Source organism: Mus musculus, chromosome 2 (assembly GCF_000001635.26).
Source record: "Mus musculus strain C57BL/6J chromosome 2, GRCm38.p6 C57BL/6J".
NCBI lineage: Eukaryota > Metazoa > Chordata > Mammalia > Rodentia > Muridae > Mus > Mus musculus.
The window spans coordinates 68,070,212-68,094,959 of NC_000068.7; the positions used below are offsets into that span (position 1 = coordinate 68,070,212).

General features: G+C 41.3%; 1 protein-coding gene and 1 pseudogene across 7 annotated transcripts in view; both read left to right on the forward strand.

Annotated features, from left to right (window-relative positions):
* B3galt1 (UDP-Gal:betaGlcNAc beta 1,3-galactosyltransferase, polypeptide 1) overlaps positions 1–24,748 on the forward strand; it is a 557,194-nt gene that overhangs the window by 504,523 nt on the left and 27,923 nt on the right. For all 7 annotated transcript variants that reach the window (NM_001379329.1, NM_001379324.1, NM_001379325.1 and 4 more), the window contains one exon: positions 3,238–3,362. The gene's annotated coding sequence lies outside the window, so the exon portion shown is untranslated. The remainder of the gene's footprint in view (positions 1–3,237; positions 3,363–24,748) is intronic.
* Gm13607 (predicted gene 13607) lies at positions 11,340–12,882 on the forward strand (annotated as a pseudogene).

The following is a 24,748-nucleotide window of genomic DNA, read 5'->3' on the forward strand; positions in this document are numbered from 1 at the left end:
TAGTAAAAAAACCCACATAACTACTTCAGAATAGGTATGCAAAAGTGTGTCTAAATAAGACTTAAAATATTTCAACTACAGTATCTGCCAATGGAAAAGTTAATTTAACAACTTGTAAGTTACCTCATCCTTTTTGATGGTGATTTTTTTTCTCTTGGTAAAAATTGTGTTAAATATAACTGAAGAGTAGCTGTTCTAGGGAGTTGCTTATGGTTTCCCTCATTAGCATTATCTCCTTCAACCTTTGATTCCTTCCTCTTTTTTCATTCAATGTTTTCATAAAATGTAACATTTTAGCACTGCACATAATTCAGTGTTTATGTTATATTTAGCTCTTTCTTTTGCACATTTTTTAATATAAACAAGGGAAAATATTTAATAGTCTAGAGAAAACTCTTCCAGGTGTTATTTTCTTGAATTCAACACCCAATACTCATTTGGATTATTAAAAGATATGTCCATGGCCATTACTTTATCAAAAGGCAAATAATCTACTAAAACTATGGAATTTTACATTTACATTTAAAACTAATTTAGCCTAAAATCAACTAGTTATACAATGTCCTGTTTGTCCATAGTTATATGGTACAATTCCATTTCGAGACTAATACAATTTTTCATAAATAAGACGTTACAAGGATTATAGTGACAGTGTTTCCTGTACAACTTCCTTTGCCTTGCCATTTAACTTAATAAGTATTTGGTGTGGGACCACATTCAATTTACTGTCTTTGAATACCTGAAGGGTATCTTGAGTTGGACCCTGCCAAAGCTCTGGAGAGGGAGGCTAAGCAATGGAAGTCTACATAGATCCATGTTCAAACACTCTCTTCTCTAAAACCATGCACAAGGCATTTCTTTTTTTTAATTAGGTATTTTCTTCATTTACATTTCCAATGATATCCCAAAAGTCCCCCATGCCTCCCCCCCATACTCCCCTCCCCACCCATTCCCACTTCTTGGCCCTGGTGTTCCCCTGTACTGAGGCATATAAAGTTTGCAAGACCAATGGCCTCTCTTTCCACTGATGGCCGACTAGGCCATCTTCTGATACATATGCAGCTAGAGACACAAGCTCCGGGGAGGGTACTGGTTAGTTCATATTGTTGTTCCACCTATAGGGTTGCAGATTTCTTTAGCTCCTTGTGTACTTTCTCTAGCTCCTCCATTGGGGGCCCTGTGATCCATCCAATAGCTGACAGTGAGCATCCACTTCTGTGTTTGCTAGGCCCAAGAATAGCCTCATAAGAGACAGCTATATCAGGGTCATTTCAGCAAAATTTTGCTAGTGTATGCAATGGTGTCAACATTTGGAAGCTGATTATGGGATGGATCCCTGGGTATGGCAGTCTCTAGATGGTCCATCCTTTCATCTCAGCTCCAAACTTTGTCTCTGTAACTCCTTCCATGGGTGTTTTGTTCCCAATTCTAAGAAGGGGCAAAGTTTCTTAAAGGACAAACAGTATAAAAACCTAATAAGGATTTATTGATATATTTTGGTGACAATTACAATGACATTCAAGTTTAATCAGCATTCAGTGAATGTTAGCAATTGCTACAAATACCCTTAGAATTTGTTATTATAATATAGTGAGCATGTTAAGATGAAACACAGGGCCCCCAATTGAGAAGCTAGAGAAAGCACCCAAGGAGCTGAAGGGGTCTGCAACCCTATAGGTGGAACAACAGTATGAACCAACTGGTACCACCCAAGCTGTGTCACTAGCTGCATATGTAGCAGAAGATGGTCTAGTTGGCCATCACTGGGAAGAGAGGCCCCTTGGTATTGCAAACTTAATATGCCCCAATACAGAGGAATGCCAGGGCCAAGAAGCGAGAGTGGGTAGGTAGGGGATCAGGGCAGAGGGAGGGTATAGGGAACTTTCGGCATAGCATTTGAAATTTATATAAAGAAAATATCTAATAATAAATAAATAAATAAAGTGAACATGCATGCCTACCTTGTGCAAACACTATCCCATCAGTAAAAGAGACACTATTATTTTCATTCTTTTGCATGCAGAACCTAGATAGCTTCTGTTATATTTAAGTTGAACCTAAAAATACCCAGTACACCAAAATAAGTCTTGTAAAAAAAATCATCTTGAATTTGAACAACTTGAACCAGCATATGGCTCCGCGGAACCCTCTAGACATGCCTCTGTCCATACCCTACACTTCTACCCCTTACATCTGGCTGCAGCTGTTCAAAGCTATCCACACAGATGCCCATGATTGGAGTCATGTTTCAGATATGGGGCAATATGCACTGTACTCAATAACTTTTTCAGCAGAACTGCGAGAATAGAACACTATCACTCCTCCATCAGAAAACTTCATTCTCTAGAAGTTTGGAAATCAAGAATCAGATCAGCGGGAGGTAGCATTTTGTTGGTCTTCAAACAATTATTTCATCAGGTCTGGTCAGTTTTAGCCAGTCATAGAATGATCAGGAGGGAAAGTGAAGATCCTACTTGAAAACTATAACACTCCTACCTAACAGCTCAGCTCTACCTTGCTCAAGTATCTGACCCTCTCTGGATGCATTTGGCCATCACTAAGAAAGTGAGACTATTACACTAGAGCAGTGGCTCTCAACCTCCCTAATGCTGCAACTCTTTAATACAGTGCCTCATATCGTGGTGACCCCAACCATAAACCTACTTCATTGTTACTTCATAACTGTAATTTTGCTACTATTATGAGTCATAATGTAAATATCTGATATGTGACCTTGTGGGTATCACGATGTACAAGTTGAGAACCACTGGAATACATCATGAGTAACTCTGATTTTTATGTAGCCTTTGGTTTTACCTTTGCCTATATAAAGATTCATTTCTTTAATCAAATCCCAACATGTACACTTTAATAAATTCCACATAAAGTATATATTTTTAGGGTCCTTGAAAATCAGAATTTATGACATCATGGGCCTGTTTTTCCTTATGACATCAAGGGTAACTAATCATCAGCTTGGCCTGATTCATGCTTGGCTCTCCAGCAGGTCACATGATCTCTAGACAGACTCTGTCCCTACCACTCCTCCATCCTACTGAACTGGCTCAAACTCTCTTTTATTCTGTTTAAGCTTTTAAAACTTCTATACCCAAGTCTTGCCCATGCCCCATTCTACTAACTATAAAATCTTAACTTGGAGCGTTCTATCCTTGGTCACTCAAAACCAATTAACTTCTTTTATATATAAACTTTTCCCTCTTTCTGGTGTCTACTTAGGATTCTGCAATTTGGTGTGCATCAGCTTTTGGAGTGAGCCTCTCAAATCTCTACAGACCAATGGAGACTAAGCAAGATGCTCTGTAGCTGAACTAAGAAGAAAGGCAGCAAGTTTGGCCCAAAAGGTAGGAGAAGATCTCAATGCTCAGTGTGGGTCTGGTCACAGAGGAAAGTTACCACAATGACACAAGACTAGAAGTCATTCTGTCATAACGAGTGAGTGATAAGCAATTAGTGACTACCTGCTTTGATATGTAAAACACCATTGCCATCAAAGTCCAGAGGAAAAAGAATCGTGGTTTTATAAATACAGCTTTAAACACCATATTTACAGATGTATTTGAAACGTCTGACTGCTTTGAGTAAGTGGCCTCCTTGAAAATGGACTGCTAGGGTTCATTAAAGATTTATTTATTTATATTATGTATTATTTTATGTACACTATAGCTGTCTTCAAACACACCAGAAGAGAGAACCAGATCATCTTAAAGATGGTTGTGAGCCACTATGTGGTTGCTGGGAATTGAACTCAGGATCTCTGGAAGAGAAGCCAGTGTTCTTCAGGTGACCCCAGACAGTGCCTATTTAAAATCCATTCCTCCAAAGCCATTGCTAATTGGTTTTTGAATCTTTGTTGAAATAACCTTGCCTCACAGGGCAATTGTACTCCAATCACTTCTTATTTAAGTTGAACATAAGAAATTTGTATACAAAAATGATGGCAGGGTTATTAAAAATATCTACAATGCAAATGATTGTGAAAATAATCTTTTTGAAAGGAATAAGAAGGACGACAAAGAGAGAACTCTTTCATATGTGATCTGTATTAAATAGCATGAAGGCAATACAATGTTTTGCAAACCTTCTTTACTGTGATTTGGGAAGAGCACAATCCCTGCAGAAGGACACTGGATTCTACTTGATTCTTGCCCAGAACCTTCCTAGAACTTGTTGCAGATCCCTTATCCTGTCTAAACTCTAATGTCTTTATCCACGAGATGACCAGCTATATCCAAGTGCCTTCTAAGTTCCAGTTGGACCATGAGGAAGCCTGCTGCTGAAGGGAGTGGTGGGGTGAAATAGTTCTGAGTTAATTCCCAGCAAGATGATTTTCCAAAATCAAACTCAACAAAATGTCAGTGCACACACACACACATACCTCTCTATGTCTGTGTCTTTGTTGTCAGCATTTTGAACCAGCTATATTGGTTTCCATGATTGTTTGGTGGGTGGGCTTTGACCCTTTTCTTCTTGACAGCATGCCCACTCATTTTTGTCACCTCATGGCCAGAGGTAAGATGAGGGGTGGTGGAATGGACTTAGCAGCGACCGAAAAGGACAGATGTCAAGGAATGTTCATGCTGTTATAGCCATAGCACTCCCTGAGTCCAAACCAATGCATTGAGCATTTAAATATGCAAGGTAGATTCAGCACAGAGTCAAACTGCAAAGACTGTCTTTTCTTGTAGAGTCCTAAGAGGTCAATGGAAACCAACTCCAAATGAAACTAAACAATAAAATAATAACCCAACTACTAACTGTGATGAGCACCAGGAAGCAACATGAGTGCTCAGGGTTTAAGTGACCAGATCCTGATGTAGAAAGGGAAACCAGCAGAGGTATAAGAACCCAAGTGTGGTGGTTTGTGTATGCTTGGCCCAGAGAGTGGCACTATTAGGAGGTGTGGATTTGTTGGAGTAATTGTTACCTTTTTAGAGGAAATGTGTCACTGTGGGGGTGTGCTCCTTTAGCTCTTTCAATCCTTCCCCTAACTCCTCTATTGGGTGTCCCTGTGCTCAGTCCAATGGTTGGCTGTATCTGCATCTGTATTAGTAAGATGCTGGCAGAACCTTTCAGGGGACAGCTATACCAGGCTCCTGTCAGCAAGAACTTCTTAGCATCAGCAATAGTGTCTGGGTTTGGTGTCTACAGATGGGGGCAGTCTATGGACAGTTTTTCCTTCAGTCTCTGCTCCACTCTTTGTCCATGAATTTCCTTTTGACAGGAAGAATTCTGAATTAATATATTTGAGTTGGGTGGGTCACCCCATCCCTCAGCGGGGGCTGTGCCTATCCACTGGATATGGTCTCTACATGTTCTCTCTCCCCTTTGTTGGGTATTTCAGCTAATGTCATCCTTGTTGGGTCCTGGGCATGTGGGACTTTCTAGTGGCTACCCCTAGTTCCTCATTCCCCACTGCCACACACCTCCATTCAAATTTCTGACCCTCTGTACTTCTACCATGTCTCCTCCCACACCTGATCCTGCCCCCCTTTTCCCATTCCGTCCTGTCTTCCTCCCAGATTCCTTCCTCCCTCTACCTCCCATGATTATTTTCTCCCCCTCTGAATATGACCGAAGCATACGTTTTGGTCTTTCTTCTTCTTGAGTTTCATATGATCTGTGAGTTGTATTATGGGTATTCTGAGCTCTCTCTCTCTCTCTCTCTCTCTCTCTCTCTCTCTCTCTCTCTCTCTCTCGACTAATACCACAAGTGTGTCCTCCATTTCTGTATTGTAATACATTTCAGATTAAAAGTCCAAAATCCAGATCATGAGACTGGAAGACACAGGCTTTTGATCTGGATCTTGAGAAAACTGTGGCCTTGAAAAGCTTAGGCCCAGACATGGTGGTTTATACTTATAATCCCAAGAGGCAAAGCCAAGCAGATCTCTTAGTTAAAGGCTATCCTGGGACAGAGTTCTAGGTGAGAAAATCTTAAGTCCAGGCATTCTATTACAGGCCTCTTAATCCCAACATTCAGGAGACAGAGCCATGCAGATCTCTGAGTTTAAGGTCAATCTACGGAGCAAGTTCCAGGACAGCCAAGCTTAGACAGTGAGGGAGTTGGAAAAGAGAAAGCTGGTAGTAGAATAAGGGTGGCCATGTTCCAGCCCCAGCAAGCAGAAGAACTTGGCAGCTTTGGCCATGTAGCTCTGACCTAAGAGTTAAGAATAGAAGGGACTACTAGGACAACTGATGCTGCTTATCTGGGGCTAAGAAATTTGAGGTGATTAAGAAGAGACCAGCATCACTAAGGTAAAGTCTTCTGGGAAATGTTTGATATGATCCTGTAATCCTAATGCCTGTTCGGGAGCTAAGAGCCATTGTCTTGTCTTGTCTTGTCTTGTCTTGTCTTGTCTTGTCTTGTCTTGTCTTGTCTTGTCTTGTCTTGTCTTGTCTGGTCTGGTCTGGTCTGGTCTGGTCTGGCCTGGTCTGGTCTGGTCTGGTCTGGTCTTGTCTTTTCTTTTCTTTTCTTCTTTTTAAATTTTGCAATGTACTTCCTTTTTTTTTTTTTTTTTACTTTCTTAATCCTTTTTTATTAGATATTTTCTTTATATACATTTCAAAGGCTATCCCGAAAGTTCCCTATACCCTCCCTCCACCCAGGTCCCTTACCCACCCACTCCCGCTTCTTGGCCCTGGCATTCCCCTGTACTGGAGCATATTAAGTTTGCAATACCAAGGGACCTCTCTTCCCAGTGATGGCTGACTAGGCCATCTTCTGCTATATATGCAGCTAGAGATATGAGCTCTGGGGTACTGGTTAGTTCATATTGTTGTTCCACCTATAGGGTTGCAGACCCCTTCAGCTCCTTGGGTGCTTTCTCTAGCTTCTCCACTGGGGGCCCTGTGTTCCATCTTATAGATGACTGAGAGCATCCACTTCTGTATTTAGCAGGCACTGGCATAGCCTCATACAAGACAGCCATAACAGGGTCCCTTCAGCAAAATCTTTCTGGCATATGCAATAGTGTCTAGGTTTGGTGACTGATTATGGGACGGATCCCCGGGTGGGGTAGTCTCTGGATAGTCCATCCTTTTGTCTTACCTCCAAACTTTGTCTCTGTAATTCATTTCATGGGTATTTTGTTCCCTATTCTAAGGAGGAATGAAGTATCCACCCATTGGTCTTCCTTCTTCTTGATTTTCTAGTGCTTTGCAAATTTTATCTTGGGTGTTCTATGTTTCTGGGCTAATATCCACTTATCAGTGAGTGCATATCTAATGGCTTCTTTTGTGATTGGGTTACCTCACTAAGGATGATATCCTCCAGATACATCCATTTGTCCAAAAATTTCATAAATTCATTGTTTTTAATAGCTGAGTAGTACTCCATTGTGTAAATGTACCACATTTTCTGTATCCATTCTTCTGTTGAGGGACATCTGGGTTCTTTCCAGCTTCTGGCTACTATAAATAAGGCTGCTATGAACATAGTGAAGCATGTGTTCTTATTACCAGTTGGAACTTCTTCTGGGTATATGCCCAGGAGAGGTATTGCTGGATCTTTCAGTAGTATTATGTCCAATTTTCTGAGGAACCTCCAGTCTGACTTCCAGAGTGCTCGTACAAGCTTGCAATCCCACCAGTAGTGGAGCATGGCTATCCTGCTGAAAGCAATGTACAGATTCACTGCAATCCCTATCAAAATTCCAACCCAATTCTTCACTGAGATAGAAAGGGCAATTTACAAATTCATCTGGAATAACAAAAAACCTAGGATAGCAAAAACTATTCTCAAAGATATGAGCTATGTACAAGGAGATAAAAATGGATCAATTCGCATTCTAATACATGATAACCGCCAGTTGTGCCAGCACCATTTGTTGAAAATGCTGTCTTTTTTCCACTGAATGTTTTTAGCTCCTTTGGACTCATTTCTGGGTCTTCAATTCTATTCCATTGATCTACCTGTCTGTCACTGTGCAAGTACCATGCAGTTTTTATCACAATTGCTTTGTAGTACAGCTTAATGTCAGGCATGGTGATTCTACCAGAGGCTCTTTGAGAATAGTACAAGCTATGAGTCCACACATCTATGGTAACTTGATCTTTGACAAAGGAGCTAAAACCATAGAATTTTAGAATTTAGAAAAATTCCTAAACAGAACAGCAATGGCTTGTGCTGTAAGATCGAGGATTGACAAAAGGGACCTCATAAAATTGCAAAGCTTCTATAAGGCAAAATACACTGTCAATAAGACAAAAAGGCCACCAACAGATTGGGAAAGAATTTTTACCAATCCTAAATCTGATAGGGGACTAATATCCAATATATACAAAGAGCTCAAGAAGCAGGACCTCAGAAATTCAAATAACCTATTAAAAATGGGGTTCAGAGCCAAACAAAGAATTCTCAACTGAGAAATACCGAATGGCTGAGAAGCACCTGAAAAAAATGTTCAACATCCTTAATCATGAGGGAAATGCAAATCAAAGCAACCTTGAGATTCCACCTCACACCAGTCAGAATGGCTAAGATCAAAACTTCAGGTGACAGCAGGATGCTGGCAAGGATGTGGAGAAAGAGGAACGCCATTATCTTTTCAATTCACACTAAGCTGCCCTGAAGACTAGGATAGGCAGCCCTCAATAGTTTCCACTACATAATGTGTAATATTGGGGAATTTTGGAACCCTTTCATTTCTTCATATCAATTTTGAATTTTCTACCAACAAAACCCCGGAAAAAAGCACAAATGTTCAAAGGACCCTTTACAGAACCTCTAGGGTTTGCATGGCGTGGGTATTGTCTTTTGCACCTAAGGTTTTGTTTGCAAGCAGAATATGGCCCTCTACAGAGATAGAGAGAGAGAGAGAGAGAGAGGGAGAGGGAGAAGAGAAGAGAAGAGAAGAGAAGAGAAAAAGCACTTCGTATTGTGACCTGCAGTCCATCCTCTTTGGAAGGAGGGGCTGAGTCAGCCCTCCCCTGAGATTAAACAGCCCAGGTCCTTCCTTATCCTTGACACTGCTCAGATAGAGCCTCTAATGTGGAGAGGGCCTTTATTGGACTTCCGAGGGTTTAGAAGAAGTCCATTCATCTGATATCTCAGCCATTCTTGTAGCTTAAGGATTTTTATTTGAGGTGAATGAAATCTTGATAAAAGAAACGAAAGTGGGAGAAGAGAAGGGAATTGATCTGAGATTAAAAGTTAGTTTTTTAATACAGCCTCAGCTCTGGGCCCCGTGCTTTCATATACACTATTATCTCTAAGGAGTGTGAGAAAGAGCTCACTGAATATGCTCACCAAGCCAAGGCGTGGGAGACCGCAGACACAGCAGGCCTCTTCTCTTTACATGGGCCTGCTATTTACCCATCACCATTTAGACTAGATTGTAAACACCCTCTATTCTGTCACCATCATCAAGTAAAAGGTGGCCAAGTCTGGAGTTTCTAAAGTCACTGAAGTCTTCTTCCAAAAGTGATGTCCTAGAAGACTATTGTTCTAATACAGACATGAATTCAGCAAAGCTCCTGAAGGAAACTGCTTTGTAGGAAGTGCTGCTCCGCTAATTGCTGCTCTTCCCTTTGTTCGGTCTCATCCTCTATAATTAGTGCAGTCTTGAAAACAGAAGTTGTCTATGCCATTAAAATCCTTACACAGCAAATCCCCTAATTATTTCATATTTTCACATTAGGGACTAAGATATTTGTGGTGAAGGGTTGAATCTGTTTGTTATTTAATTACTTATAGAAGGAAGACAAAAAAAGCAAGACAAAAAGATTATTAAAAATTTTTCTGCCTGACTCTCACACATACAAAGGCTCACTTCTCTTTCCCTGCCTTATTCCCTCCCTCTCTTCCTCCCTTCCTGTTACCACCCCTTCCTGTCCCTAACCCTTCCTGCCCTCACTCCATTCTGTCCTCAATTCTTCCAGCCCCACCTCCTCCTATCCTTATTCCCTCCTGTCCCTACCCCTTCCTGCTCTGTCCCCACCCCTTTGTGCCCTCACTCCTCCCTGTCCCTAACCCTTCCTGCCCTTGATCCTCTCTGTACCCACCCCTTCCTGCCCTCTCTCCTTCCTGTCCTCATCTCTCTTGGCATCAACTTCAGTTATGACTGTTGCCCTTTCGTATTAAGAATATCACTGTTTCTGCCTGGCCCACAGGCAAAGCTTCCTCTTTGACCTTCCAGGGCCTTGTGTACTGACCTCAAACATTCCTTTGCCTTGCTTGATTGAGAGGAGTGGAAGGAAGACACCCAGGAATTCACCCAACTAGTTTCTCTCTCTCTCTTTTTTTTTCTTCTGTGCTGACAAATGGCATTTTCCTGTGTCCCTTAGAAGTCCCCAGAGTTAGACTTTCTAGCAAAGAGGAGCAAGTGGGAATGATGCACTTCATTTGGAACCAGAGTTTTGAGGACTCAAACATGCCCTTCCCAGGACCTCTTGTAGTATCTGATGGGAAAACAAGGGCAGCAGTTCTGGGGATCCCCAGCAGGAAGTAGCTGGCCACAAACCACCAGGGAAAAGTCTCTCTATGCAAGCATTAAAACCATGTTGGGTGGCTACACAAGTATAGAGTCCTCTCATGTTCAGATTCAGAAAGTTTCAGCTTCTAGTACAGCTACAGGTTTGGATCTACCTAATACAAGATGCAAGTGCCTTTGTGTGTAATTGTGAGTGTGAGTTCCTCTATTTCAGGAGCCCCAGAGGACTAGAAGGGAGGGGGAAGCCCTTTCATCTTTAACTGTGAGCTAAATTAAACTGAATTGGTACCTCATTTGGAAGTGGAGCAGATGGTCATCAAAATGAAGAGTGGAGGATGTTCCACACCATCTCCAGGACTGTGAATGCCATTTTTCTCATTTGCAAGCATCTGTCTAGAATTTTGTAAACAATCTCATAGGTGACTGACTTGGATTGCAGAACAAAAGGAATTCCCAGTTACTTTCCATATGAAAATGTGTCCTACTTCATTATGCATTCAAATACTCATTATCCCAATCAGTAAATACATAGTGGGCACATTGTACATGCCAAGCTGGCTTCTAAAAGGACTGATCAGTAACAGACCTGGCTTTAGCTCTCTCCAAGTTCAAAGTCCTAAGGGAGATCCAAGTATTCTGAATTAGATGATCGCACAACTGAAAATGCATTCAGCTTGTGATTTGGGCTATTGGGTTTGTCCTGCAAGATAGTAAGGATAACATTGCTTGTCTCTCAGATTTTGCTATAATTTTAGTTAGCTAAGATTTAAATATCATGATGGTAAACACATTTGTACTGTGATTGATGCTTGAGCTTTAACACCCAATAAATTGTCTCTGTTACTGTTCACATTAATTTAGATAAAAATTATGATCTTGAAAGATAAAGGGGGCGTTGGAAGTTGCAGGCTTGCGGGGTTGGCGTTCTCGGGAGAGGAGTCATGCTGCTATCTTTGGCCAGTCCCCACCAGACAGTAGCCATGAACGGCGGCGTGTATGGCGGAAATGAAGTTGGTGCTCTTGTTTTTAACACTGAATCGTATATAGTGAGGCCTGGCTATGCTGGCGAGGACTGCCCTAAGGTTGATTTCCCCACGGCTATCAGTGTGGTGCTGGAAAGAGATGACTGAAGCACAACGATGGAGACTGATGGTGAGAAAGGCAAGCAGGGTGGGCCCACCTACTACATAGACACCAGAGCCCTCCAAGTGCCCAGGGAGAACATGGAGGCCATCTCACCATTCAAGAACAACATGGTTGAAGACTGGGATAGTTTCCAGACAATTTTGGATCATACATACAAGATGCATGTCAAATCTGAAGCCAGCCTGCATCTTGTTCTCATGTCGGAAGCACCATGGAACACCAGGGCAAAGAGAGAGAAACTGACAGAGTTGATGTTTCAGCACTACAGCATCCCTGAATTCTTCCTTTGCAAAACTACAGTTTTGATGGCGTTTGCTAATGGTCATTCTACTGGGCTGATTTTGGACAGTGGAGCTACCCACACCACTTCGATTCCAGTCCACGATGGCTATGTCCTTCAAAAAGGCATTGTGAAATCCCCTCTTGCTGGAGTCTTCATTACCATGCAGTACAAAGAACTCTTCCAGGAAATGAACATAGAACTCATTCCTCCTTACATGATTGCATTAAAAGAGGCTGTTTGAGTAGGCTCTCCAGCCAACTGGAAAAGAAAAGAGAACCTGCCCCAGGTTACAAAGTCTTGGCACAATTACATGTGCAACGGTGTCACTCAGGACTTTCAAGCTTCTGTCCTTCAGGTATTAGACTCCACCTATGACAAACAAGTGGCTTCACAGATGCCAACTATTCACTACGAATTCCCCAATGGTTACAGCTGTGGTTTTGGTGCAAAGAGGCTGAAAATTCCTGAAGGATTATTTGACCCTTCCAACTAAAGGGCTTGTCTGGGAACATGATGCTGGGAGTCAGTCACATGGTCACAACCAGTGTCGGGATGTGTGACATCAATATCAGACCAAGTCTCTATGGCAGTGTGATCATAGCAGGAGGAAACAAGCTAATACAGAGTTTCACTGACAGGATAAATAGAGACCTTTCTCAGAAAACTTCACCAAGTATGTAGTTGAAACTGATTGCAAAGCGCAGGTTCAGCTCATGGATTAGTGGCTCCCTCCTAGCATCTTTGGATACCTTCCAAACAGGAATATGAAGGAAGAAAGCAGAGTGTAGAAAGAAAATGCCCTTGAGGGCTCTATCCTGCCTACACTTCACCTCACGTCTGTAGCTTGAGTTCACTCAAGACAATATGACCATCTTTTGTAGAATGTTGGCACATGTTTGCATATTTCAATTTCTACTTAAACTTTTTAAGGCTTTAACCAGCTCTATAAATTAAATGAGTTTGTGCTTTCCTTGGAATGCACTTATCCTTATTAGAGGCATTTTATAATTTTGTATGAATGTCTATTTTTCTCTAAATATTTTGCTTTCAGTAAGTACTTTCCAGGTCTCCCGTGGGTTGGTGGGATTACTTTTTATTGACACTAGTAAAAGTCACTGCCTATGCTTTGTACCTTAGGCTTACAAAACTAAATAAAAAACACTACTGTCCTAAACAAAACTAAACTAAACTAAACTAAACAAAAAACAAAAACAAAAAAGAAAAGAAAAAAAATTAAAGGACTCTGACTAGCTGGCTAGAAGGGCATGTAGAACATGAAAGTCTCCCTTGAAAGTGACCCTTGGTGTGGTAACTCTGGGAGAATGTCAGAATGTTGTAGATTTTAAAAAGTAAAATAAAAAAAATTAATGGGACTGGAAAGGATCCCCTTTGAGAAAAGGAAGACTGATAATAGTTGTTGTGTAGATCTCAAGCCACTGCTTCAGGAGGAGGCTACAAGGAGCCCTGGCTGCCACGATGTGACCTGGATAAGAACTGAATGCTTCCAGTAGGTCATGGCACTGAGTGATTTGATCAGGTTAGGAAGATCATTGTGTATCTTAGGGTTTTACTGCTGTGAACAGACACCATGACCAAGGCCACTCTTATAAAGGACAACATTTGGTTGGTAGTCCAGTCCCCAGGAGCTCCAGGGGGTCTGGCCGGTTGACACTGTTGCTCCTTCCATGGGGCTACAAACCCCCTCAGCTCCCTCAGTCCCTTATCCAACTCCTCCATCAGGGACCCTGTGCTCAGTCCAGTGGTTGGCTGCAAGCATCCATTTCTGTATTTGTCAGGCTCTGGCAGAGCCTCTCAGGAAACAGCCATATCAGGCTCCCATCTTCAAGCACTACCTGGCATCCACAATAGTGTCCAGGTGTGGTGACTGTATATGGGATAGATCCCCAGGTGGGGTAGTCTCTGGATGGCCTTTCCTTCAGTCTTTGCTCCACTCTTTGTCTCCAAGTTTCCTCCTGTGAGTATTTTGTTCTGCCTTCTAAGAAGCACTTAAGCATCCACACTTTAGTCTTCCTTCTTCTTGAGCTTCATATGGTCTGTGAATTGTATCTTGAGTAATCCGAACTTTGGGGCTAATATCCACTTATCAGTGAGTGCATACTGTATGTGTTCTTTTGTGTCTGAGTTACTTCACTCAGGATATTTTCAAGTTCCATCCATTTGCCTGTGAATTTTATAAATTCATTCTTTTTAATAGCTGAGTAGTATTCCATTGTATAAATGTCCCACATTTTCTGTATCTATTCCTCTGTTGAGGGACATCTGGATTGTCCAAAGACTTCCCATGGAGGGACCCATGACTCCAGCCACATATGTGGCATAGGTTAGCCTTTTTGGACATCAATGGGAGGAGTGGCCCTTGGGCCTGAGAATGTAGCAGCCTCTGGTAGACATATGTGAATTTCTTTTCTGATAAACCACCAGTTTCCCAATGGAGCAAGGCCCTCTGCAGAGGAGACTTTAAGAAGGCCTGAAGAGGCTTCTGGTAGGTAGAAATTACGGAGGCAGAGGAAGAGGTGGGGAGGTCAGATGAGGGATGGAACAGGAAGACTAGACTGTGCATATTATAAAGGCATGCTACATATGGTTTCAATGAAGGAATTAGGCACCCTGCCACTATACAGTATACTTCAAATGGATTCCAAATCCTTCAAATGCTTGTTTTAAATAACCATTACTTTTAAGAGTTTTTTTTTTCCTACAATAAATCAAAGTCATTTGCCAGCTTCACACTGCCCTACATCCCATGGCTAAATTATCTTCCTTCCTATTATCCTTGTCGTCTTATGTCTGAGACAAATATGTAACATTGGGTCTCCCCTGATCAGGAAAGTTCAGAATGCACCCCACTCTTCTCTGCTTAGGAAAGCTTGGAATGCACCCCACTCTTCTCTGCTTAGGAAAGCTTGGAATGCACCCCACTCTTCTCTGCTTAGGAAAGCTTGGGATGCACCCCACTCTTCTCTGCTTAGGAAAGCTTGGAATGCACCCCACACTTCTCTCCAAAGAATCCCCTCCTCTGAGTCTTTCAGGACTTGAAGAAGACTCTTGAGTCTCCATCCTTGAGTCTGCTTTTGACGTCTCCAGACACCGAAAGGGTGTTTGTCAAACTGCTAAGTCAAAAATCTAATAGCCAGTGTAAGGTTGGAAGGTTATTTTGTTTCGCTTTAAAATTAAATATTTATGAAGACTTTGGACTATGAAAAATCAGAGCAAATTATTCACACTTCTCCTCTGTCCCTTTCAGCACCATATACTAACCCCTTAATGTCAACACCACTTCCTCAGGCTCAGAGTATGGACTGGAGTCATCCAATCCTCTCAATTTCTCCTGACAGTCTTTACCAGGACAGAAGAGAACTTCCTGTGACATTTGGCTTCCATAGTTACCAGCCTCATGTCTTCAGTTCACTTGAGGCCTGAATCACACAATGGGAATGTACTGGGTCACCTGAACTCCACCTTGTTTTATGTGTTCAGTGACCCCAGTTACCAGGGCTTAAGGCGTGTCCCTCCCCTGACTTCATACCAGGACTTGGCCCAGCTTCTTCCAGGTCTCCAGAGCCCAAGAAGGAGGAAAGCAGAAGCACAGGCACATGGGCCTCTGGTGTTGATGAATCTCTTCTTCTGGGACAGTTCTCCAAGCATGTAAGCCATTATCCAAAGAAGAGAAATAATGGAAGACAGTGAGATAGACTCAGTCTCTGAGCTCTGCAAACACTTTGGGAAGGCAATAACATATCATTTTTCCTGAAGAGATCTCTGAGGGTCAAGCCTGAGAAGAATCCTTGTCAGGGATGGGCTAAGGCCTTAGAGGAGATGATGGGGGCTGATGAATAAGGTCAAGAGAGGGCCTAAAGTCAGGAATGGGGTGAGAGGCATAGACTTGTATAAAATGCAGGAGTATTTGAACATTTAACAGTCTGCCAGTGTGGCCTGCAAAATGTCCTTTGCATTAAGACAGACAAGCTTCCTTTTCTGAGGCAGAGCACTCCAGGCTCAGGAATACCACTGTGGTAGACTTTACAGAGGATATATGCACTGTGAGGCTGCTGCCCTGCACTTGGCTTTTCTCGTGGTCTGTTTGTTTAGGGCCTTGGAAGGGCTGTAATCAAATTCCTTCCCAAACTCTGCTTCAGCCACTGAGCACATGGATTGCAAAGCATCCCATTTCACAATTCCTGGGTTTAGGACGTTTGATAAAGCACTCCCGAGCAGTTGTTGAGCTAGGATCATCTGCACGGAGGTTTGCTTTCCTGGAAATTGGTGACAGTTATTCCCAGCAGATGTCAGTGGTCTCTAGAGAGACTGCTGGAGAGACTGCACAGAGGATTCTAGAAGCACTGCAGGCCATAAACTTGTCACAGCCAAAATCATCATCTCCTCCTTGCTTCTTGCTCTTAGGGCAAACGTCCTAAAGTCTCAAACAATGCTTAAAATAAGTATAGGCTTATATCCCCAGCAGATATAGATAGATAGATAGATAGATAGATAGATAGATAGAGATGGATATACACATATATACATACATACACATATATATGTACATATATACATGTATATGTACATATATGTATACATATATACATATATGCGTGCATGTGTGTATGCATATGTACATACATACATAAATTCATATTCAGCTACTAGTAAAGCTTCATATTTGGCTCTACCCTATGAACACCAAGGTTTACCTTTGACTCCCTGAACCCAGAGCTAAGAGCCTGCAAGAGCCCCGGCTCCATAGATGTTCATCAGGTGAGTCAGCATAGACTCTCAGAGCCAGCATTTGGAAGTAGCAAACTGTCCTTCATGAGGTAGTTTTCCTACACCCCTCCCCCGCCCCACACACACACCAACGACCTCTGCAAGCTTCCCTAATGTCATAAAATATTCCTTACAATCTAATGAAATGTGTCTAGTGTTTGATGAACGGTCTTATGAATTAATGAGCAACCACAGCATGGAACGTTGTCTGTGGTTTTTTGAAACAGCCAGAAATCTGATCAGGGGAGGTGACTTGCTTGATGAGACTGTCCACAGTGATGGGCGACCTTTTCCTGTACTCTCTACATGAGAGCTGTTAGTCACTGTTGCACAGTCCCAGCTGAGCAATTCAACTGTATCCTTTTCTTTGTCAATTAGGAAAGTAAATCAAAAGGCAAGTAGATGAAATGATAATTTTATGAACTTGAATCCACTCTGGTTTTCAAAATTCTAGTCCTAACTAGAGAGATCATTATGCAACGGTTACTGTGTAATGTGTGCTGTGCATTCAGTGAGCTGAGCATGTCATGTAATATCCCGCTTCAACCAGAAATAACTCTGGGTGGTCCATTTCTTTGAACCTTCATTTCTCAGACTAGTACTCAGGACTACTGAGCTTTCTAAGAGTAGTGAATGCCTCATGTGGAATTGGAATTCAGATCTTTACATTAACGTGCACATGTTTCAAAACCTAGTGACCATAGTAAGTTATGACATCCTCACAACTGACTGGAATAATTGGTAAATCAAAAATAACCCATCGAATTTTCTCACAAAGCATTGCTGCTTCTATGAAAGGAATCTCACTACCTTGTCTCAACCAATTTCTCTTATTGATTGAGCCACTTTAGCTCTTGAAAAAAATACAATAATAATAATAATGTTTTACTAAATGTCAAATATGCTTACTCACTATATTAGACATTTTTGAGATTTTTTTTTAATATAACGTCACACTTTGTAACCATGTCTGGCCTGGAACTTGCTGTGATGAGGCTAGCTTCAAACCCACAGAGATCTGCCTGCCTCTGCCTCCTTAATACTGGTATCAAAGGCAGATACCAACCATGCCCAACTAGAGGCATTATTTGTAACATACCTGAAAATTGTATCTGAGGTATCTAACATTCTAGCAGGACAGAAACTAGAGAGTGAAATCTCATTTAAATATTAGTGTCATTGTTTCAGCATCCGACACCAGCCTTTCGGTTTGTGTTTTCTCTACCCTCACAAGATCATTCTTGGCCAGTGGCCTTATCTCTAGTTTTCCATCAGTTGAGATTCAGGCAATGGTTTACAAATAGGCCAAGATGAGATGGCCTAGTGTCAGAGAGCAGTCCTCAAAGACCAGCAGGCATTAGAGACTATGTGTAGGAGGGTGGGATAGGAAATACTTTCAGAAAGAGAAGCCAGAAGAAGACTAGTGCTCTGAAGAAGGTCCAAACTCCCCAGGGGATAGAGAGGAAGGCATGAAGGGGTGTGGCTGGTAAGCAAGTAGAGGACATAGTGAGGGGCCTCTCTTTCCAGCGGGAGAAGCCAGGAGAGCAGAAGAGTTGACTCTATATTCCACAGAGTCCTTGATGGGGAGACAAAAGAAATCTCTAGAATCTAGAAGGCATGGCAGATTTCAGGAAGGAGACCCACACATAAATAATAAGTAGCCTTTTTCTAACCAAGTTCTGACACTTGTCGGGGAGTTCTGTGGACACATGACTAGATCAAGTCTGTCTGTCTTTCTCACCAATCACCATTCAATCTAAAGTTCATGGCCCAGGGACATGGGTACAATGACTAAGCAAAAGAAAGCACCCAAGGAGCTGAAGGGGTCTGCAACCCTGTAGGTGGAACAACAATATGAACTAACCAGTACCCCCAGAGCTCGTGTCTCTAGCTGTATATGTAGCAGAAGATGGCCTAGTCGGCCATCATTGGGAAGAGAGGCCCCTTGGTCTTGCAAACTTTATATGCCTGAGTACGGGGGAATGCCAGGGCCAAGAAGTGGGAGAGGGTAGGTAGGGGAGTGACTGGGAGAGGGTCTGGGGGACTTTTGGGATAGCATTTGAAATGTAAATGAAGAAAATACCTAATTAAAAAAAATAAATTTAAACAAAAGTGAACTCTCCCCAGCCCTTAACACTAGAGCAGCCTCCTGAGTGACAAGCTGCACAGGGGTCAGGCTTTTCAAAACCACTGAGCAGGGCCAGAGTGGGGAATTGATGGGGCAAGCATTCGATTGTCACAGCTGGAAGGAGAAAGACAGTAAGTGGGAACGAGGAAGGGTAAGAATCAAGGGATGATTAAAAAGAGCAATGTTGGTCAGAGAGGAAAGTCAAGCCTTCAGCGAAATGCTTCCAAGTTTCCAGCTAAGGAATAGAATGTTCACTTACTGCCTGTTTGCCTACATGTTGGAACTACATCAGTCTGGGGACATTGTGATGCACAACTGAACATGATGCTACCAGTGGTGACAATCCTGGAAAGGCTTGCATAGGTCCAGTGGTGCCTTGTGTTATGCAAAGAATTGACTTCCAAATGGCCAAAATTGAGTGTCTGGGGTTAAAATAAATAAGTTCTTCTTCACCTATGTTTTCATGAAGAGCTGATATAATCTCTTTGATTTTTTAAATTAACAAGTCAAAAGATCAGCCTATTTGATTAAGCATGTATGTTCACAGCAAATTGATCTGCTGATGAGATTTGATTCCCAGGAAGAAACAGTGTGGTCTGAAGCTAAGAAAAAGTAGCATGTAAGTCAGTCAACCTAGACTTGGCCCTGGCTCCCGCTACAAGCCAGTTGTAATAACATGGTTGGTGAAACCTCTGAGCAGCCAGCATCCACATCCTGAATTTTACTGATAATCTAATCAAAGGCAAAGGCTCGTTAGAACAAGAGAAATCTCTCTTCAGATGAAAATTCATCACTGAGGCTGGGGAGATGCTTCAGTAATGAAGAGCACGTACTGCTCCTGCAAATGACTCAGGTTTGGTTCCAAGCACCCACATCAGGAAGCTAACAGCCACCCATAACTCTATCCTCTGAGTATAGAATGTCATCTTTCTGCCACAGTCACACACATGCACTGCACATACATCAGCACAGGTTCAAACATACACATAAACAAAAATTAGATAAATCTTTAAAAACTGGTGTCCCTTTTGAGAACTGTCACATAACCCAAGACGTTTGAACAGAAGACCTCACATGTCATCAGTCCTTTGAAGTATCAACACTGTATCGGATGCACTAACTCATGGAAGACTTCCCATGTTTGACTCTTAGTTTAGTCGTTCTTCCTAACAGTTTTGAACAACAGCCTTTATAAACAGTTTAATCCTGCATGGCTGAAGACTGTACACACAGCAGTATAATCCCTAATGCAAACTCTTATTGTTATGGGTTGCAGCTGCTGTGACGTCTGTCTGGAACTCAGCAAGGATTTAATGTTCACAAGCAAATAGAGTAACTACTATGTAATTACAATGTAGTCACTCAACTACTCTCAAAGTTTATTTTCATTTTTTTTTGATATACTCAATTTTAAAACTACATGGCTTCTTCCAGAATAGGCAAGTATGTTCTTAAAATGCTGCATAAAGAATTTGAGGTAAAAAACCTGTAGCTCAGACATTAAGATTACTAATGCAAAAATGAAGGTGGAAGAGAGAATAAATAAGATTGTGGGGAGAGGTATGAATAGAGAGGGAAAGACCGGAGAGATATTTTAGTAGTGTATTTCTGTTTTCTTAGTCATCTCATAAAATCCATGAAATCACTAAATGTCTCTGTTTGGAGAAAACACAGAAGAACAAAAATCAGATATGCAAAATTGGATTTGTTACAGGTACAGCCTATGTTTATGACAACTATTGGGGTCTCAGAAAACCACCCCACATGTATAGAGTATATATTTATTAGCCTTCTATCGTGTTGGATGTATATTATATACCATCTGGTCTATGAAAATAAGACACTATGTAAATAGATAACTCAGTAGGATGGAAGGTCATCACTGTATCCTGGCTAATCCAAATCTGACTTCTGACCTCAACAAGGAGCCAGAGGGGAACCAACAAGGCTTCTGATAGTGTTCACCTTCTTTGATGCTGTGTTAATTGTAATCTTATGCACCTGCTCCACATAAGTTCAGAAGTCACTAAATATACCAGCTTTCAATTTCATCATTTCTCAAAAAGAGATTAGGGGGAAACATCACTAAATTGCCAAGTAGTAAGAAGAGTCGCAGTTGCTATTAGTTGTGATCATTGTGTGAAGAAATGGCAGAAGAGATGTAGACACTCCTGATAGAGAGTTGTAGCAGTCCCCTTGGAGTACACACTAAATGAAACTATCACTAAAAGCTAAAAGGAGGCAAAGTACAGAAAAGTGCAGTAAAAGTTGCAGGATTTTGCTTTTGACCAACACCAATTTAAAAGTTCAAACCACACCATAGGTCACAAGGTGAAAGGATTTGTTTAATAAAGCACATATACATTTGCACAACCATTCAAACAGTTATGTGTTTAGTTTCTAAACCTAAATTCTGTCAGGAGAAGTCATCTGCTAGCAGCAGCATGATAAAATCAGTGACCCTGCACGGGTGCTGATAAGAAATGGTAAAACTTTTAACAGCTGACTACCTTCTTAATAAATATGTCCTCTGTTGTCTTCACGGGGCCTGTTTAGGGGTGAAGTGTGTGTGGGTGGGGTAGTACAGCAGTTAAACTCAAAGGAACAGATCATAAGCTGGTGGATCTCAAAGAACGAAAATTCTTTCCTTTGGAGAAAGGATGGTTACAGATGGCAGCATCATAGGTGGACATGGGTTACTGAGTCATAGAAGCCTGGGTTATGAGTCAGCCAACTTGCTAAGCAGTGACAAGAGCAAGGCCAGTGGAGCAGAAAGGTCCCTGCCTACAGAATTGATGTGGAGAGAATACTTCGGTTCTTGAGTGATGGTGCATAATTTCAGACCTTCCCTCCTTCACTAAACAGGCCTCCTCTGAAATGAGTCAACACCTTAGATTATGCATTATGCAAATGACTGCAGTGGTGGCTTGCCTCCTAATGCAGCCCCCCTGCCAGAGTTTTAATCTACTCCTACCTTTCCATTTTGAAAAGTTAAAATAAGTATGGCTCTATCTCTCACTGACTTCTTTGCCCTTGAAATATAGCTTCCTGTAAGCTCACATCTCAGAGTCCAAGCTATAAGGCAGGTGGCAAGGCCTCCTGAAGAGGGTTTGAAACTGGAATTCATGGGCTAGGCAATAAGTGGAACGAAAGTATTGGAGGCACCAGTAAATCTTGCAAGTGAGGCTATGAGTATCCCAGGAAAATCCACTGCCTTTAAAAGACTCAGAAAGCTCTGCAAGATGCTTCAGTGACCACAAGTCAGGCAAAGGGTACTATCCTGAGAGAGCTCATCACAAAACGAGCATGTGTGAATTAAAATCTTCCTTCTCCCTCAGAAAAATGGGTCTTAATCTAGAGGCAAGAGAGTTGAAAGCTGCCTATGTCTCCTCACATACATGCTATAAAGGCATCATGAATCTATCCGAGCCCATGAAAATTCTGATACACACTGAAATTATGGAAAGAGCTAGTTCACATAAGAAAGGTGGCATCTACTAGAAGCTTGGTCACATCCTTGCACTAGTTCCCAGAAGAACAGTAAAGATTCTCTTTCTGTGAATCCTAAGATCCATTTGCATCGAAACTATTTTTTGCCTTATGTAGCTGATTATTCTGAACTCTTTGAGAATACTGCTTCAACACTAAACTTTTAGCTTTAAGGATAGAATCATTTTTTTAAATCAAGCTTAATGCTGGGTCTATGTATCACTGGGAGACTGAACATAAAAATTAGTTTATTAGTTTTCATCTCAAAACATTCTCTAAACTCAGTCACGTCTAGGCAATGGCACTCCTGTGGGTCCTAAGGTCTTCATATGTGCTCACCCTAACTTGCACTCTGAAGGCTTGGTGTGTGTGTGTGTGTGTGTGTGTGTGTGTGTGTGTGCATAGAAACTTAAATACCTGCAACCATTATATTGACGCATGCTTAAAGTTAATAAAGTAGGCCTTGGTTTTGCTTAATTGAACATCAGAAGCTATGAACTTGACTTTGTCTTGGTCTTTTAGCAATTGAATGCAATGTGGCTTTTCATAAATGATAATATATATAATATATAATATGTATATATGTATATATATGTATATATGAAAGAAACAAATGAATTAAAATTCATTCTTTTAACTACAGTATACAAAGATAAATTATTGCCCAGTCATTTCATATGGAGGATGATAGAGACCTATTTTATGGGATGTTCTGCAAGCAGAGTTAAGACAACAGTCAAGAAAATAAAAACATGTGAGTTCTTGCCAGTTCTTTAGACTTGATTCTGAGTTTTAAAAGCCTGGCAGGAGAGAGAAGCCATAGTCTATTGTGACTCTCACTGTCACAATTGCCTGGCAAGTACAGGTCCTCTGTGCATATCATGTGACCCCAATAAATTTTCCCCACATGTGTGTACCCTGTGGAATGCATCTTCATATCATTGCCTTCCTACATGATATTAAAATGAATCAGAAGTGATTAATCTCTAGTGCTCTCTATTGTCCTTCAAGTATGATACCACCTGCATATATTCAGGACAATATGAGAAAAAAAACAGCATCCATAATGGCTAACAAATTGTATTAAAGTATTTAGATGCAATTTATCATTTCATCTAAATGCTAAAATCAATATACTGATTTACTAAGTTACAGTGTATATTATGGCACTTATTTTATTTTTGTGCCTCTGAAGTGGGTAACTATATCCCAATTTAAAATACATTATTGCAGAGCAATGGTACTAATACTAAACAGTAGTATTTGAATTCAGGTTCTCTTACCACATGATCTGTAGCTTTAAATTCCTCAGTAACGCCGTAACAGATGCTCTATCCAAATTACTGACATGATCTATAATCACAAGAAGTAAAGCATATTTCTAGCTCAGATTTTCATAAACAGTTGATCCTAACAAATAGCCAGAGTATTTCTAGTCCCATCTGACTAACTTTATGACAAATTTTATTTCAAAATGCTTCACATTTAAATCACAATTTAGAAACTGTCCCCACAACTTAACGTACCTGTAGTAGGATTCCATTCAGACAAGGCCAGGCCAGTCCTCCAGGATCCATCAGGCCTTGATTCCCTGAGGATTTCTGTGATTTGTCTAGAGATAAAAATTTTCATACTTGACCATCAGATCAAGTCATTTTTGAACTAGCTCATCACAGACCCCCCATAATCACTGATTGATTCAGCCCTAAAGAACTTCCCCATGGTACCACAGAGACCTTAGGTGATATGAATGCTCACTGGAGAATAAACTCTGATAAGCTCTGAGATAACATGAAAGACTTAAAACAAAAGTAGAAACACACACACATAACGTGTGTGTGTGTGTGTGTGTGTGTGTGTGTGTTACTATCATAAAGACTACAAATGCTATACTGTTCTCATACCAGCACTACAGGGGTTAATACTAAGCTGGTCTGTGAAATTTGCTCTTACCTTGTAGATTTCAATTGCTTCCAACATTTTTTATGACATACGTGTGGCCCTGGACTAAGTCATAGTCACAGATTAATGATCCAGGTGGGGAAATCATGTCTGTCACTAGTGCCATGAGAATGATTTGAGAGACTCTAGGCAGCAGATCATTGTTAGTGCCTTTGTTCTTTGACACAACAATTGAGACATGTGAAATTTCTAGGACACCAGGAACACTGTCATCTGTTCCAAAAAGTCATGTCACGGCAGTCTCTGAGAATACTAATAGGGCAACGTTGGGAAGAGGGGAGAGTCTATTAGACTACAAATCCAACCATGGAGGAATGATGGCACAAATGGAATACAACAGTCAACGAAAATAAATGGTACAAGAATAGGCAATAGCAGGCAAGTGATGATGATGCTTGTTAAATGGAGGGGGAAGAAAACACATGAAAAGATACAAACAACACAATTCCACATGACTCCATGTTTATAAATGAAACAATAGAAAGCACAAATAGAAAATTATCC